General features: G+C 39.6%; 1 long non-coding RNA gene across 1 annotated transcript in view; it reads right to left on the bottom strand.

Annotated features, from left to right (window-relative positions):
- Window positions 1-3,330: 3,330 nt before the first annotated feature.
- LOC149807783 (uncharacterized) overlaps window positions 3,331-15,300 on the bottom strand; it is a 31,997-nt gene continuing 20,027 nt past the window's right edge. Inside the window, exons 2-3 of the long non-coding RNA XR_016416844.1 lie at window positions 4,894-4,990; window positions 3,331-3,457 (exon numbers count right to left, since the gene is read on the bottom strand). This is a non-coding gene — a long non-coding RNA (uncharacterized LOC149807783). The remainder of the gene's footprint in view (window positions 3,458-4,893; window positions 4,991-15,300) is intronic.

Here is a 15,300-nt window from a genome sequence, read left to right as displayed (position 1 = left end):
AACACGGGGGTAAATTTACAATCAATTTTAAGGACAACACAAGTATGTCACAAACAGTTTCACCTCCTCCAACAAAAAGGAGAGTTACATATGGTAGTGACACAGATCACTAATTACCCGTGAATAACCCAAGCATGGACACTCATGCTACATGTAACTTTTCGGTATAATAATAGCCTATATGCCACAACAGAGGTGTATCGTTTCATTATTTACAATATAATTTTCTAATTAGAACTGATGAAAATGAAATATTTTCTTGTAATAAATATTAACTATTTATTGTTAATTTCAACTAACATCCAAATATTAAATGTGATAATATCTCAATACCATGCAACGTTTCATGTTATTTTTTTTGCTTACGCATAAAAAGTTTGTACTTCGGATGACACAGTCATGCTACAGTCCTCATTAACATATTTGTATTAATGCACCACATGTAAACATTTGCAGATGAACTATATTGCACAAGTGAGAAGTTCCTTTTTACTTTAAAGGAAGTTATTGGGTGAGAAAAAGAATCTACTTTGGAGTTTGCACAGAGAAAAAGAAATCGCAGTCACGGGGTTACATTATGTCTCCCTCTTTGGAAAGACTCGTGGGGAGACAAATAATCTAGCCCCTTGACTGGGATTTCCTTGTCTCAGTCCAAAACCCAACAGATTCTATATATCCCACACATACTTTGTTTATCCATTTGACAATACCCCGCATTGTTTAACACCTGTTTCCTCAGAGATGGAAATTATAACTTAAATCTCTTACACGCTTTCACAAACTTCCTCTGAATAACCAGGTGTGGTTTTGTGGAGTTGTGGGGGGAGGGATTTTTAGAGCATCATAAACACATTGATAGATGTAAAACAGTGACATAACACATGATATCATATTACAACCTACTCCTGCACTGATGAAGAAAAATAAACCTACTCTGTAAAGCTGAATTTCAAAGAGAAGGGTTTTTTTAAATTAAAAAAGTCCAACAATGTGCACAAGCGCAATCTTATTTAATGACGAAGAAATAAAAGGTCAAGTTGGGTGCCGAAAACAAAAGCAAACTATTCATGAATTGCCAAAACGTGAGAACATTTGGGGTATTGCGACTCCTTCAGCCAGTTGGAAAACTGTCATTTGAACTTTCATATAATGGTGACCCTTCACACAATTTCGCAGTACTGGTTGTTATTGTTGTACTCTAATAATATTAATTTTTCTGTTCATCCCATCTCATTCCCCACTGCAATATACTCTAACACTCGAAACCGAGAGTTTGTTCATAATTACACGGTTCTGTACGTGGTTACAATATTATTTGAATACGGCATAATTTTATGTTATCTCAATTGGGAAGTATAAAGTCACATTATAGAGGAGATCAGACTAAACTTTTAAAACAAACCCCTTCTATAACAAACTGAAACAAAAAGTAACATAGTATGCGGCAATTAGACATATTCAAATGAGTCTTAGAAAAAATATCTTAAACTAAGGTCTGAAAATCAAAAACTGTCATATGCTTGAGATATAAATCTGCCTACCTAATTATCTATCTAAGTACTATTTAACTACAACATGTATGTATTTAAGTGTGTGGGTGGGCATGTAATAAATATTTAAAAAGTTGCGACATATCTATTGCATTTTATGTATTCTTTGCTTAGCTTTCATGATTTGATTTTGCATTTGTGCAATTTATTTCCTAAAATATTCATTACTATCTGAGCATTTATTACCATTATGCATACCTAAAAATTATTATTTCCATGAAATCGTTTCCAAGGTCAATTCACCCCATTGCTTCTATCCAAGCCACGGCACCGCTATCAGATATTTCTTTCAGAAGATAAGGAGAAGTAATAACAATAATAATAACAATGATAATAATAAGTTACAAATTGCGTACAATGGACTATGGAAGAAATGGTGACAGCTAAAACACCATTTTCCAATGCCAGAGAGTATTTTGACCCCACTGGAGACAATAATTTAGTTTTACTAATACATCATCTCGTCATTAGCTGATACGATGGAAACAATTGGAGTGGTTTAGAGCCAACTATTTTAGTTATACAGTGTATCTATATTTGTCTCATAGTTCTGGATTTAAGATTTATAAGCGTTCAGTTGGACTAGGTTTCATTTATTCTCTCTCTGTATATATATATATATATATATATATATATATATATATATATATATATATATATATATATATATATATATAAACACATACAGATTGATGTGTGTGAGTGTGTGTGTGCGTGATTTGGATTTTTAATGCAGCTTTAACAACTTTTCAGTCATATTGCTACGATCTCTGCAGTGTGGCAGTTTATAGTGATGTCTAGCACTGGGGCATCATGCCACAGACATGTAGCATAATGTCCCACCCAGTCACATTATCCTTACACCACGCCGACCAGTCCTAACACTAGCCTCTTAATGCTGAGTGCCAAGCGAGGCAACTGTTTGTACCATTTTTGTAAGTCTTTGGTATGACTCGGCCGGGGATTGAACCCACGACCTCCCGCATAGAAAGTGGATGCTCTAACCACTAGGCAACAGAAGCGGTTACAGATTGATAATACATGGCACATTCATGCAGAGAAGACCATCCAAATGGCGTCTTACCTGACCATATAAAACTGATGAGTCTCCCTCAATTTAGAAATGGTCTTTGTTCATTGAAAATGATATGCGGAAGTCAACATTCAAATACTTTATGTAATCTGCTTCTTGGAACAATTAACTGTAACTCGAAACATATTCATTTCAGTTGTAATTGACACTCGACATTATCTCAATCCCTCGTCAGATAGCAAGGTTTTCCTCGTTAATCGAAAATGCAACATGGCAATATTTTTATAAATAGATCATCTGGTCTTATCTTTGAGTTATCTACTATAGTGGATATTGCATTCCTCCAACTTTAATACAACTAAAGCAATACTTTGAAACTAGCGAACATTCAACGAATGGGTATTGAGAAGCATAGATACATATTGAATATTTATGACTGCCAGTCATTCAGGACTAACTGACAGCCAGAGAAAGCTTATATATATATATATATATATATATATTTAACTACATGCATTAAAAAAAACATGGCATTTGAAGTGTTGATATAAAGCAACTTGATAATGCCAATAGTATTGGCATATCAAATTGTGATGTGCCCATGGCATATGAATATGCATAATGATCATGTTTTTATTGCTATTATACTCTCTAAACATGGATATGAATTTCTTGGAATATTACATTTAAAAAGGAGAAAATAACAAGAAAATGGTTTTCATGTAAAATATTTTTATAGAAACTAACATTTTTAAACACAAAAAAACAACCACTCAATCAAGGAAATAAATATTATTTAGCTCCACCCTGTGTCATCTCTGTCAACACTGATGTTTCCAGTCTCTCCCTCTGGCACAAATCAAACACAGCAACTCTGTGGAAAAAAGAAAACAATGACATCAGATAAGGAGCAAGACGATGAAGCAACATTTAATTTACTAAACTGTGAGTTAATTGGAGAGTTTGATAGAGACATGGCTGAGACATTTGTAAATGAAAATGATCATTTTGTGTCCAAATGTGAGCTTGTTAGGGAAGACAGATTTGTACACCAAGAGCCTGATGAAATAATGAAATTTATAAAAAGTAGGCAGAATGCAAACACTTTAAAAAAAGACACTTTCTGATGTATTGCTAGTAACAGAATTCTTGCAGTCAAAAAATGAATTAAGAAATTTACACGAGATACACCCATCTGAATTGGATCAGCACCTGGCTGGTTTTATACTCAGTGTTAGGAGAAAAGATGGATCTGAGTTTGAACTGAACAGCTTAAGAAGCATCATCAGCTCTATTAAATCACCACCTTAAAATCAAGAAATATGCAAGTACAATCAGGAACAGACACAAATCTCGCATTAACAAGGGAAGCTCTTCGGGCTAAGCAAAAAGACTTAAAATATAAAGGAAAAGGAAATAAACCCAATTGGAGTCAACCAATCACAGACAAAGAAATAAATGCCTAATATAGCAAAAAACTATTGGGGATGGAAACACCTGAAGTCATTGTTAACATGCTGTGGTTTAATAACCTTGTGCACTTTGGTTTGAGGGGAATGACTGAACATTACAATCTGAAATGGAGATGTTACACTAAAGAAAGATGTGAATGGCCTCAAGTATCTTGAACTCATTGAAAGGCAGACAAAAACAAGAAAAGGATACAATGTCATGGACAAACCCAAAATGGTTTAGGCAACAAGTAGTTGGAATTAACAAACTTGGATGCATTATGAAAAAAAAATGAAAGAAAAAGCAAATATTACAGAAAGAAATTAACAAAAACTAGTAACCGAAAGTACCTAATTCAGAAGTTAATAGACAAATACATTCCCCCAACTGATATCATGCAGATTTCAGGCCAAAAAAATGTACAGTTTATAAACAGCTACTCAAACATTAGTGGCAAACAACAACAGACGTACTCCAATTACCTGAGCAACATCGGCCACCCAAGTAATGATGATGTCAACCCCCACCCCACAACAAAGAAATTTCAAACTGCACGGAAACAGAAGGTATTATATCAAGTTCCCAAACGTGTAATGTTCAACAGAATCAGATTATCAGCAACCCATTATATGGATCAAACATCACCGTACAAAATACGTTTTTGATGAACCTCCCGCAAAACGTGAACGAGATCCCTAACTTGATCACCTTTTTTCAACAGGCGAATTCTCAAACAGTGCCCACACAGCGGAAACGTAGGAGAATAATTGAAAGTGACACTGACAGTGAGTAGTAATAGCGAAATATGGACAGAAACGATATCAATGAAATGTAGTTAGGGTTAAATTGTTTAATTACCTCTTGTTCCTTCATTATTTTATGTTTCTAGCTCCAATCATAGTGTCGCTCTGGACACAAATGGCCGCCGTGTTACTACTGTTCATGACAACGAACGCTGCAAATTCAATGATTGCATGCACATTATTAAAAGCAAAATTGGATGTTACCTATCAGTCCTGTGTTTTCATTTCATTTAATATTGCTAAAGGAAACATATAGCAATTAATATGAATGAAGCGTACAGGAAATTATGAATCACTACAGAACTTCTTGTTTGAGCGTACCTACATGCGATGGGTTGTGAAGAGTTCACTCCCCTAAAGTGTACTGTTTATGGCCGTCAGTTTTATCTCCCATATAAAATGAAAACTTGTATGAGGTATAAATAAAATATATGTATAGTATCTACGCTGTATCAATAATATACCACTCGTTGTATAAATTTTTAATTAAAGGAAACTCTGGCAAGCCTCGTTTCCTTTAATGAAAAATGTATACATCTCATGGTATTTCACTGATACAGTGTACATACTATACATCTCTCTTTTAATAAATATGCATCTTTAAGTGTACAAAAGATGATTGTCGGCGATCAAAATATTTTCTTCTAATTTACAGGGCTGGCTTATATTGTACCCTTTGAGATGTTCAAACGCAACAATGATGTCAGAGGTCGAATAGGATCCACACACACACACACACACACGAGAGCATATATAATAATAATAATAATAATAATAATGAGGACTTTGTATAGCGCCTAATCGTTAGAAGCTCTAAGCGCTTTACAACATTAGACAACACCTATAAGATAAAAAGCATATAATGATATGATTACAAAAACAAACACCATGAAATTAGAAAAAAAAAAAAAAAAAAAACAAACAAAAAAAAAAAAAAAAAAAACATGCTGAGAATATTTAAGATAGGAAACATTATTAGGTCTTTAAGTTTGTTCTTGCAGTCGAAATACGTGAGTTTTGAAAGCCCTCTTGAATGTGATCATTGTGTCTTGTGTCTAAGTTCAGTGGGCAATTTATTCTACGTTGCTGGACCCTGGTATGCAACAGAACGCTGTCCATATGACTTTGTTTATGTTGGACTTGAGTCCGACAGTGAAACATAGCACAGAGAATAAATTTTGTGTTTGATTCTGGATCGAACGGATAGCCAGTGTAGGGTACATAGCAGCGGGGAGGTGTGTTCTGATCGTGGTACTCTAAGTATGATCCGAGCAGCTGTGTTTTGAACTTTTTGAAGTTTCTGGTGCAGATATTGAGATGAACCAGACATAAATGAGTAACAATAGTCCGGTCTTGAAAGTACTAATGAACACACAAGTGTTAAGGGTGAATATAGGCATTAGGTCACAGTTGACATGTTCTGTGTAATTTTTCACATTTTGGACACACTCACCCACTATCTTTTTGATTTCTATTTGATTAACGTCTATTACTGATCTACATACATTTCTTCTTCGGAACCAAACATAATAACCAAGCCAAGAAAGTAATTATATAGCCAACGTACTATCTGACATCAAAGCTTTAAGACTTCAACGACTTAAATATACTCTTTCAGATGTACCACTAGTGTATTTGCATCGCAATGGAGGTAGACTTATAAAAACTGAAATAGGCCACATCACAGGGAAGTATAACAAACTAATGTAACCGTTTGTTTGGACTGGCTCGTACGATATTACAGAAAAGTGTGAGGAGGTTATATAGAAATGAGCAATGGTAATTTTCCTTATTGACAGGTAAGCAGGACTGGAATCTACAAGATTCAAAGAATTAAAGCGAAATCGCACAGTGTTCCGATCCTTTCTTCACCTACAGAGTACTGTACATTTATGCTGGACACAGACGCCTTCAACTTCAGAATCGAGGCTAGACTAAAAAAAGCAATAGAAAGAGGCGAAGACTATTGTCTTCACCAGTAAGTGTTTGAAAGAAATTTAATGTGTCACAAGAAGGAAACTGCTGTCAGTGGTTGTGCTCACAAACCAATTTAAGAACTATTAATTGAATTGTTCATTCACCCTAATACACGTTCCACGACAGCATGTCTTGGTTGTTTAGGATCACGACATCCCATAATCAATTGGCAGGTCTGCTGAGCCAGTAGTCATTTCTTCTGCAGTACCGTTTAGATATACAACATGGTAATGCTAATGCAATGTCCCTGATGCTGGATAAAGCAGTGAATTGTGACTGGCATTGAGATCTGGTTGTAATTAAATCATTGCCATGTTTGGTCTGCAAACCATTCACCAACCTGCATACAAAATGGGCACGTTTTGAAGACGAGGTGTGCCAAATAACAACTGCAATTAAGAAAACAATTGGTGGAGAAAAACACCTGCAGTGCAACTGATAGGATATTAAAAGGAAAGATATAGTTTCAGCCCAGGCATCACATCTGAGAATTTACCAAATTGTTACATGCCTAAAGAAAACAAAACAGTTGATACCTGTACAGCTTCCAGTGGTAAAGTGGAGAAGTTTATTCGAACAATTTTGCAAGTAATAGTGTTACCTACAACAAGGATAATATAAATGGGTTGAGAAAACTTTCTTGCTTCCATCGGTATATATATATATATATATATATATATATATATATATATATATATATATATATATATATATATATATATATATATATATATATATAGTGGCCATGAATTACCTCAAGAGAAAATAGATGGATTGGTTTGGTCTGAGTAGCTTGTAGAATACATGAAAACTTATGATGTTGCTAGATCAATCCCTCCCAGACGAAAATTATTAGTAGTATATGGGGTGAGATTAGCGACAATGGGAATTAGCATTACAGACCCCCCCCCCCCCGGGTAAGATTAGCGACAATGGAAATTTAACATTAACCACCCTGGGTAAGATTAGCGACAATGGAAATTTAACATGGGCAAAAAACCCTGGGTAAGATTAGCGACAATGGAATTTAACATTGGAAGAAAAAGACGTTTGGGTCTGTCTAGGGGCAAGGGGAATTGAACATGGGGAATAGAGTTTGGGTCTGTCTAGGGACAAGGGGAATTGAACATGGGAATAGAGTTTGGGCTTGTCTAGGGACAATGGGAACTGAACATGGGAATAGAGTTTGGGCTTGTCTAGGGACAATGGGAATTGAACATGGGGAATAGAGTTTGGGTTTGTCTAGGGACAAGGGGAATTGAACATGTTAGAAAAACTACTTTAGGGACAAGGGGAATTGAACACGGGATTTTTTTTAAAAAAAATTTTTAAAAAAGGGGTAGGCAATGGAAAGTCAATCTCTTTTCGAGAAATGTGGGTGGCCCTGAAAAGGGCCTTTGGTTTCATGTTAATATTAACATAGACGGCATCTGCCACATCTTCTTCTTCTTAAACTCCTTCTAACTGCAGGTCCATACACAAGTACCCTCTTGAGGCATCCTTGTCTTTCTATGTAAACTCTTCTCATCCATAGACTAGTATCTGTCCTATCGACAACAGTCCACTTGGACCGGACATACATGGGTATGTCCATCCTGAACATCATTGTTGACACAAGGGTGGAAGATTGAACGTCGGTCCACATCTTGAGGCTCCGAGAACAGGTGAGTGATTGCACTGAACTGCGCTTATTTATAGGGAGAGGAAGGATTGAAACGGATTGAGTTCATTCACCAATCCAAACACGCGTGACAAAATTCAGTCAGCCCGCATCCAATCCGAAGAGAGCAGTCTGTGACGTCACGTGGTCTATATAGATTCGCTAGCGCCTGTGTGCAGTCAATCTATGCGACAGTGATTCAACATGACGGAAACTCAGAAAACGATTCACTGGGGTGCACCAGCAGTGGAGACCGCCCAAGGGAACCCGGACTTACTTTCAGAAGAGGTACATTGGGATTTTGTGGATTTTCTTACCTCGCAAGAATTTGTTCCGGAACCTTCGTCTCATTCTTCATTACCGCAAGTGGAGAATTTTAGACAGAGACAGAAAGAAGAATTGGAGAAATTTATGCAACGACAAAAGGAAGCGGAACAAGCTTTTCTCCTACAGCAACTGCAACAGCAACAAGAAGAGGTAAGAAAAAAACAAGAAGAAGAAGAAGTAGCAGCAAAGAAACAAGAGGGTGAAAATCAAACGGCCACGGTACTGTTGGACATTTTAGCGGAGTTAAGAAGTCTGAAACAAATGTATCAGACTTCTTTATCACGACCGAAGAAAATACGACCTTCCCGAGCTAAACACGCCAACCCTGTGACTAAGCCTATCGTACCACCCTTAGTGATTTCAACCCAATCATCATCATCAGAAGTAGGCCTCGGCCGTGGCAAAGGCTTAAGGCAGTTAAAGTTGATTGCTTAAACTCACCCCTACACCAAAAAAGGCCCTTTTCAGGGCCACCCACTTCTCTCGAAAAGAGATAGCCTTTCAATTTGCCAATAACTCAAAAATCAACAACAAAAAAAAAACATTTTACCCTTATAGTACGTGTTTGTGTATGAGTGCGTGAGTGTAGCTTCTTATTTAAAATCAAAACTCAAAGACACTTACCTTATATAATTAATGTATTCTTTTCTCCATAGTTACAATCCAATTCACAATTCACAACAGAACACTTTATAAATTACATTCACTTCTTCTGTTTCTTTTTTTTACTCTCTCTTTTTTTTTCTTCAATTTCTTCACCGTCACAGTCTTTTCCTCCTCTTCCTCCTCACTTTCTTCCTTTCTTCTTTTCTTCTCCTGTTTCTTTTCTTCACCTGGCTGCTTTCTTCCTCTGAAGAATCTCTCTCTTCTTCTGAAGAATCCCTCTTTTCTTCTGACTCCTCTTGTTTCTTTTTTGGGCAATCTGGAGACCAATGTCCTTTTTCTTGACAATAATAACAGGTATCTTGACTTTTGTCTTTTCTAGCCGCTGTTGTTTTTTTTCTTTTTTGACGGTCTGGACACTCTGAAGACCAATGCCCTTTCTTCTGACAGATATAGCAAGTATCTTGACTTTTATCTCGAAAGGAAGGAGAGTAGTCCGTCGGCTGGTCTGAAGAGAATTTTCTAATGACCCCTCGCAAAGCTCTGATGAAACGTTCCATCTGGGTAGTCTCTTCCATCGTTGTGCTCGGTTTGAGAGTGAAATGAATAGTGAAAGGATAAGACACACACCTTTTTATATACGCTGGTTTGCCATGACTATAAATTAGTCTATGGTGTTTAAACTTGAGTCATTTGACGTTTTGCACTCAAGATGAAACGATCCCATTCATTCGAGAAGAAAGAAGAAGAAGAAGAAAGTAAGAGGCAGAAACGTGATCTATCGCCTCGTACCAGAGCTGAAGTCTTGGCACAAATTCATGCCAGTGATTTTGAAGAGGACATGAGTGAACCAGAATCTGAACCCTCTAAACAAAGTTCACCACCCTTAGTCAACCCTGAAAAGTACTATTCCATTCGAGAGAGGGAAAAGCGCTCCTCTAGAAAATTTAGAACCACGGCTTACACCTACACAGTGAAGTTTAAAGATTTCAAGTCCGACGTACCATTGGAGAAAGCAGAAGGGTTTATCACCGAGATGTGGGATTCTTTGCTCACCGCACTCAAGCGACAATGTCAACCCAAAGAAGACGATCGCTTGACACTATCCATAGATCACGACAGCTTGAAATCCCCTGTTTGGATCGAGTTTAGCAGACCCGCAGAACTAACCCCTTCCAAAGTCATGGACAAGATTCAACACGTACAACAATCTAATGATCAGTTTGACATCACCGATGGAAAAGCCACACTGAAAATGGCCCACGTCTCTCCTCCTCAAGGGACCGGACAACGCAATAAGGTGTTATTGGTGAACGACCTTCGCAGCACCAAAAAGAGTCTCGTCCAAATTCACAATTCTCAAGACCAGATGTGTTTAGCCCGAGCCATCGTGGTGGGACGAACCTATGCCAACAAGAACGACACGGTAGAATGGAAAAGAGCCTGGAAAACTATTCAACGATCCGACCGAGCCAAACAACGAAACGAAGCAGAACTCCTGTTACAACAAGCCGGACTGTCCAAAGACACACCGTGTGGCATTCCTGAGATGCAAAAATTGCAAGATGTCCTAGCTCCATGCTACACCTTGAAAGTGCACCCTCAAGAAATGCGCGGAACTCTGTTGTTTCGAGGCAAAAACTTTAAGGACGGAAAATACATTCATGTCTATTATCACGATGACCATTTCGATACCATTACCACTATCACCGGATTCCTGGGATACAGTTATTACTGTGAGAAATGTGACTGTGGCTATAACAATCGAGAGCAACACAAACATTGCGGATGGAAATGCTCAGGATGTTTGGCCTCTCCACCCTGTCTGAGCGAAGGACAAGAAAGAGTACATTGTCCTGCTTGTCTGCGCACGTTTGTCAGCCCTGCCTGTTACCAACAACATCTGAAGACGCAAGGTTCACAGCAGAAATGTGCTTGTCAACTCCTGAGATTGTGCCCTACGTGTGGACAAGGCCTACGTACCAACAGTGCCAAGACACACGTATGTTCAGGAAAAAAAAAATGTCGCATTTGTCACCACATCGTGGACTTGGAACATCAATGCTACGTGCAAAAATACCAACCCCCACCAGAGAAAGAGGATGGACACAAGAAGAAAGGCAATTTCATCTTTTTCGATTTCGAATGCATGCAAGAGACTGGCATTCACGTTCCTAATTTCTGCGTGGCTCATCGAGCGTGCGAGAAGTGCATTCAAGAACCTATCTTCAGTCATTGCCCTCACTGCAGCAAGATTCCTGGAGGACGGGAAAAAATCTTTCGAGGACCGAACACGTTAGCCGATTTTGCCCAATGGGTCTTAGACCCCATCGACAAGACGTGGAGCCAAGAGGACATCGAACGTTACTTAGATTGTCATCGTCATGCCACAGTGATGGCTCACAATTTCTCCGGATACGATGGACAGTTTCTTTTGAGGTATTATACGGAACAAGGCATCGAACGTCCTAAAGTCACTTTGAACGGAGCCAAAATCATTTTCATGCAAGTGGGACAAGTGCAGTTTAAAGATTCGATGAGTTACTTGGCCATGCCTTTGAGTCGAATGCCTAAAACGTTTGGAATGACAGAAATGGCTAAAGGGTACTTTCCACACTTTTTCAATACGGAAGCCAATCAACACGCCGTTCTACCCCATTTACCTGAGGCTCACTATTACGACCCCGACAACATGCGTACCGAACAACGAGAAGTTTTCTACGCTTGGTACCATGCTCACGCCTCCGACCCTTTTGACTTTCAGGAAGAAATGTTAAAGTATTGTCGTTCCGACGTGGACATTTTACGGCGTTGCTGTGGAAAATTTCGAGAACTGTTCATGGAACACGGAGGGGTCGATCCTTTGAAAGAAGCTTGCACCATTGCCAAAGCGTGTTCCTTAGTGTATCGACAACGATTCATGCCTGACAACACCGTGGCTGTCATCAGCCTTCAAACGACCCACTATGTCAAACGTCAGTACTCGGTCAAAGCCCTACGTTGGTTACATTACTTGTGCGACAAGGAAGACAAATGGATTCAGCATGCCCGCAACGAAGGAGGTGAAAAGACCATCGGAACGTATTCGGTCGATGGCTGGGACTTAGAAAACCCCAAGATCGTGTACGAGTTTAACGGTTGCTTATTTCACGGATGTCCCGTCTGTTACCCTGATCGTAGCACTAAAAATCAGTTTTTACAACGAACCATGGAAGACTTGTACCAGGACACTTGTCAGAGACGCCTAAAGTTAGAACAGCAAGGATACCAAGTGGTGGAAATGTGGAAACACGAGTACGATCACCGTTTGAAAACCGATCCCGAGTTTAAACGCCTCGTGGAAAGTTACCAGTTCATGGACCCGCTGAACCCGAGGGATAGTTTGTACGGAGGAAGGACCAATGCCACCTGTTTGCTGTACCAAGCCGACGAAGAGAAAGGAGAAGAAATCAAATACTTGGACGTGTGTTCGCTGTATCCCTACGTGTGCAAATATTGTCGCTTTCCCGTAGGGCACCCGCAATTGCTGACGGAACACATCGACCTGAAAAACATTCGACAATACGAAGGCTTGATCAAGTGTAAAGTTTTGCCTCCCACGAACCTATACCATCCCGTCTTACCTCACCATTGCCAAGGCAAACTGATGTTTCCTTTGTGCCGTACTTGTGCCGAAACGTGCAACCAAGACCAACCTTGTCAGCACACCCAGGAAGAACGGGCCTTGACGGGGACGTGGGTCAGCGTAGAATTGTTCAAAGCTCTGGACATGGGATACCAAATGTTAGAAGTGTACGAAATTTGTCACTTTCCCAAGACACAACAATACCACAAAGGTGACCCCAATCAGAAAGGCATTTTCGCAGACTACGTGGATGCCTTTTTGAAACTGAAACAAGAAGCCAGCGGCTATCCTTCCTGGTGTCACACTTCCGAAGACGAAAAGACATTCAAAGATAAATACTGCTTGTGTGGTAAAATGGCACAACGACCTTGTTTACCCAAGACGGAATATTTGACAGAACCTTCCCGCTACTTCCAGATGATTCACGACAAAACCAAATACATGAAACACGTGGACGTCGTTCGCGAGGATTTGATACTGGTCAATTACAAAGAAGATCTGGACTTTCTACAAGACGGCCCCTTTGGAAATGTCATCATTGCGGCTTACGTGACAGCTCATGCTCGCTTAAAATTGTACGAAGCTTTAGAACTGTTAGGGGAACGTGTCCTGTACTTTGACACGGACAGTTGCATTTACATCCATCACCCGAGTCAACAAAACCCTGACATCGAAGGAGACCGTTTAGGAGCCTGGACAGACGAGCATCCCGACGACAAGATTCTAAGTTTCGTCAGTGGCGGTCCAAAAAATTACGGCTACGAATACCGGGACCCACAAGGAGAAGTGCACACGACGTGCAAAGTGAAAGGATTGACCCTGAATTATCGTACCAGTCGTGTGGTCAACTTTGGGGTATTGAAAGTAGCCTTGCAATCCGGATAGGATGAACACTTTAAAGTGACCACCTTTCAACCGAACAAGATTGTACGTTTACCCACTCACCACATCGTCAGTCGACCCTTGGAAAAAGTCTATCAAATCGTGTACCAGAAGCGAGTGCGACTTCCCAATCATTTCACCTTACCGTATGGACACGTCGGTATTGGTCTGTATATAAAAAGGAACCCTAGGCAAGATCGATAGTTCATTGTGACTACCAAGACCAAGTGAACAAGATGAATACTTTCAGAGAAACACAAAACAAGTTTAGAAAGGCACAATTCAAGTGTGGGGCTTCTGAAGTGGAATGCGATTGTGAGTCTTGCGACTTTTCAACCTGTGTTAGTGACAGTACCAGAAGAACCCGTCACCCAGGACAGGACTGTCGTGGACATCCCTGAAAGACCCTTTCGGGAGGACACTTGTGTGACCTTACCCCCTATAGAACTGGTCAGAACATTACCCAAAACATGTTGTACAGACACTTGTGTTTATTCCACGTTGATGGTTATCATGTGCCTTTTATCCTTGTACTTAAGCCTTTGGCTTTCATGTATTTTTTGTCTTTCGTATTCATGTTTAAAACATTCAATAAACGTGTTCTGAAAAAAAAGTATATAAACTCTCGTCTTGTTTGTTTTTGTGTCACAAGTGACATTCCTAACACTATGGCTACCTCTGCTGTCTCTGCCCTCTTCCTCCACTGTCAAAGTCATCGACGAACATTTAGATCGTGCCAGTTGGGGGGCTTTGTATCTTCGCCATCCCTTTAACATGCTCATTGCCGGACCTAGCGGTTCAGGCAAAACCGAATTCGTCAAACGTTTGATCGAACATAAACATCATTTGATCGATCGACCACCTCAGCGGATCGTGTGGTGCTACAAAGAGTGGCAATCGGCGTACAGCCTCTTGCTAGAAAGTCAAGGCGATTCCATCGTGTTTGTGGAAGGCATTCCTAAAGAAGACGACGGCATCGTCTCTGACTCCCGTCAAACCCATTTGGTCATTTTTGACGACATGTTAGGAGAAGACGAAGAAGAAATTAAACTGTGGTTCACGCGCAAAGGGCATCACCGTAATGCCAGTGTCGTTTACATCACCCAAAATTTGTTTCAACAAAGTAAAGCCCATCGCACCATCAGTCTCAATGCGCATTAGGTGGTCTTGTTTAAAAGCCCTCGAGATAAATCGCAAGTGCAAGTCTTAGCCAAACAGTTAGGGACACCTTGGTTGACTAAGGCGTACGACGATGCCACTCAAACTCCACACGCCTATTTACTCGTCGATTTGAAACCTACGACCCCCGATGATTTGCGATTTCGTACCCACTTGTTTCACCACTGGGGCCAAGACGGAGGGCCTGTCCTGTACACGTCTCCGTCCTC

This window comes from Sinohyriopsis cumingii, chromosome 1 (genome assembly GCF_028554795.1).
Source record: "Sinohyriopsis cumingii isolate HCF-2022 chromosome 1, ASM2855479v2, whole genome shotgun sequence".
NCBI lineage: Eukaryota > Metazoa > Mollusca > Bivalvia > Unionida > Unionidae > Sinohyriopsis > Sinohyriopsis cumingii.
This window is presented reverse-complemented; position numbering and strand designations above follow the sequence as displayed.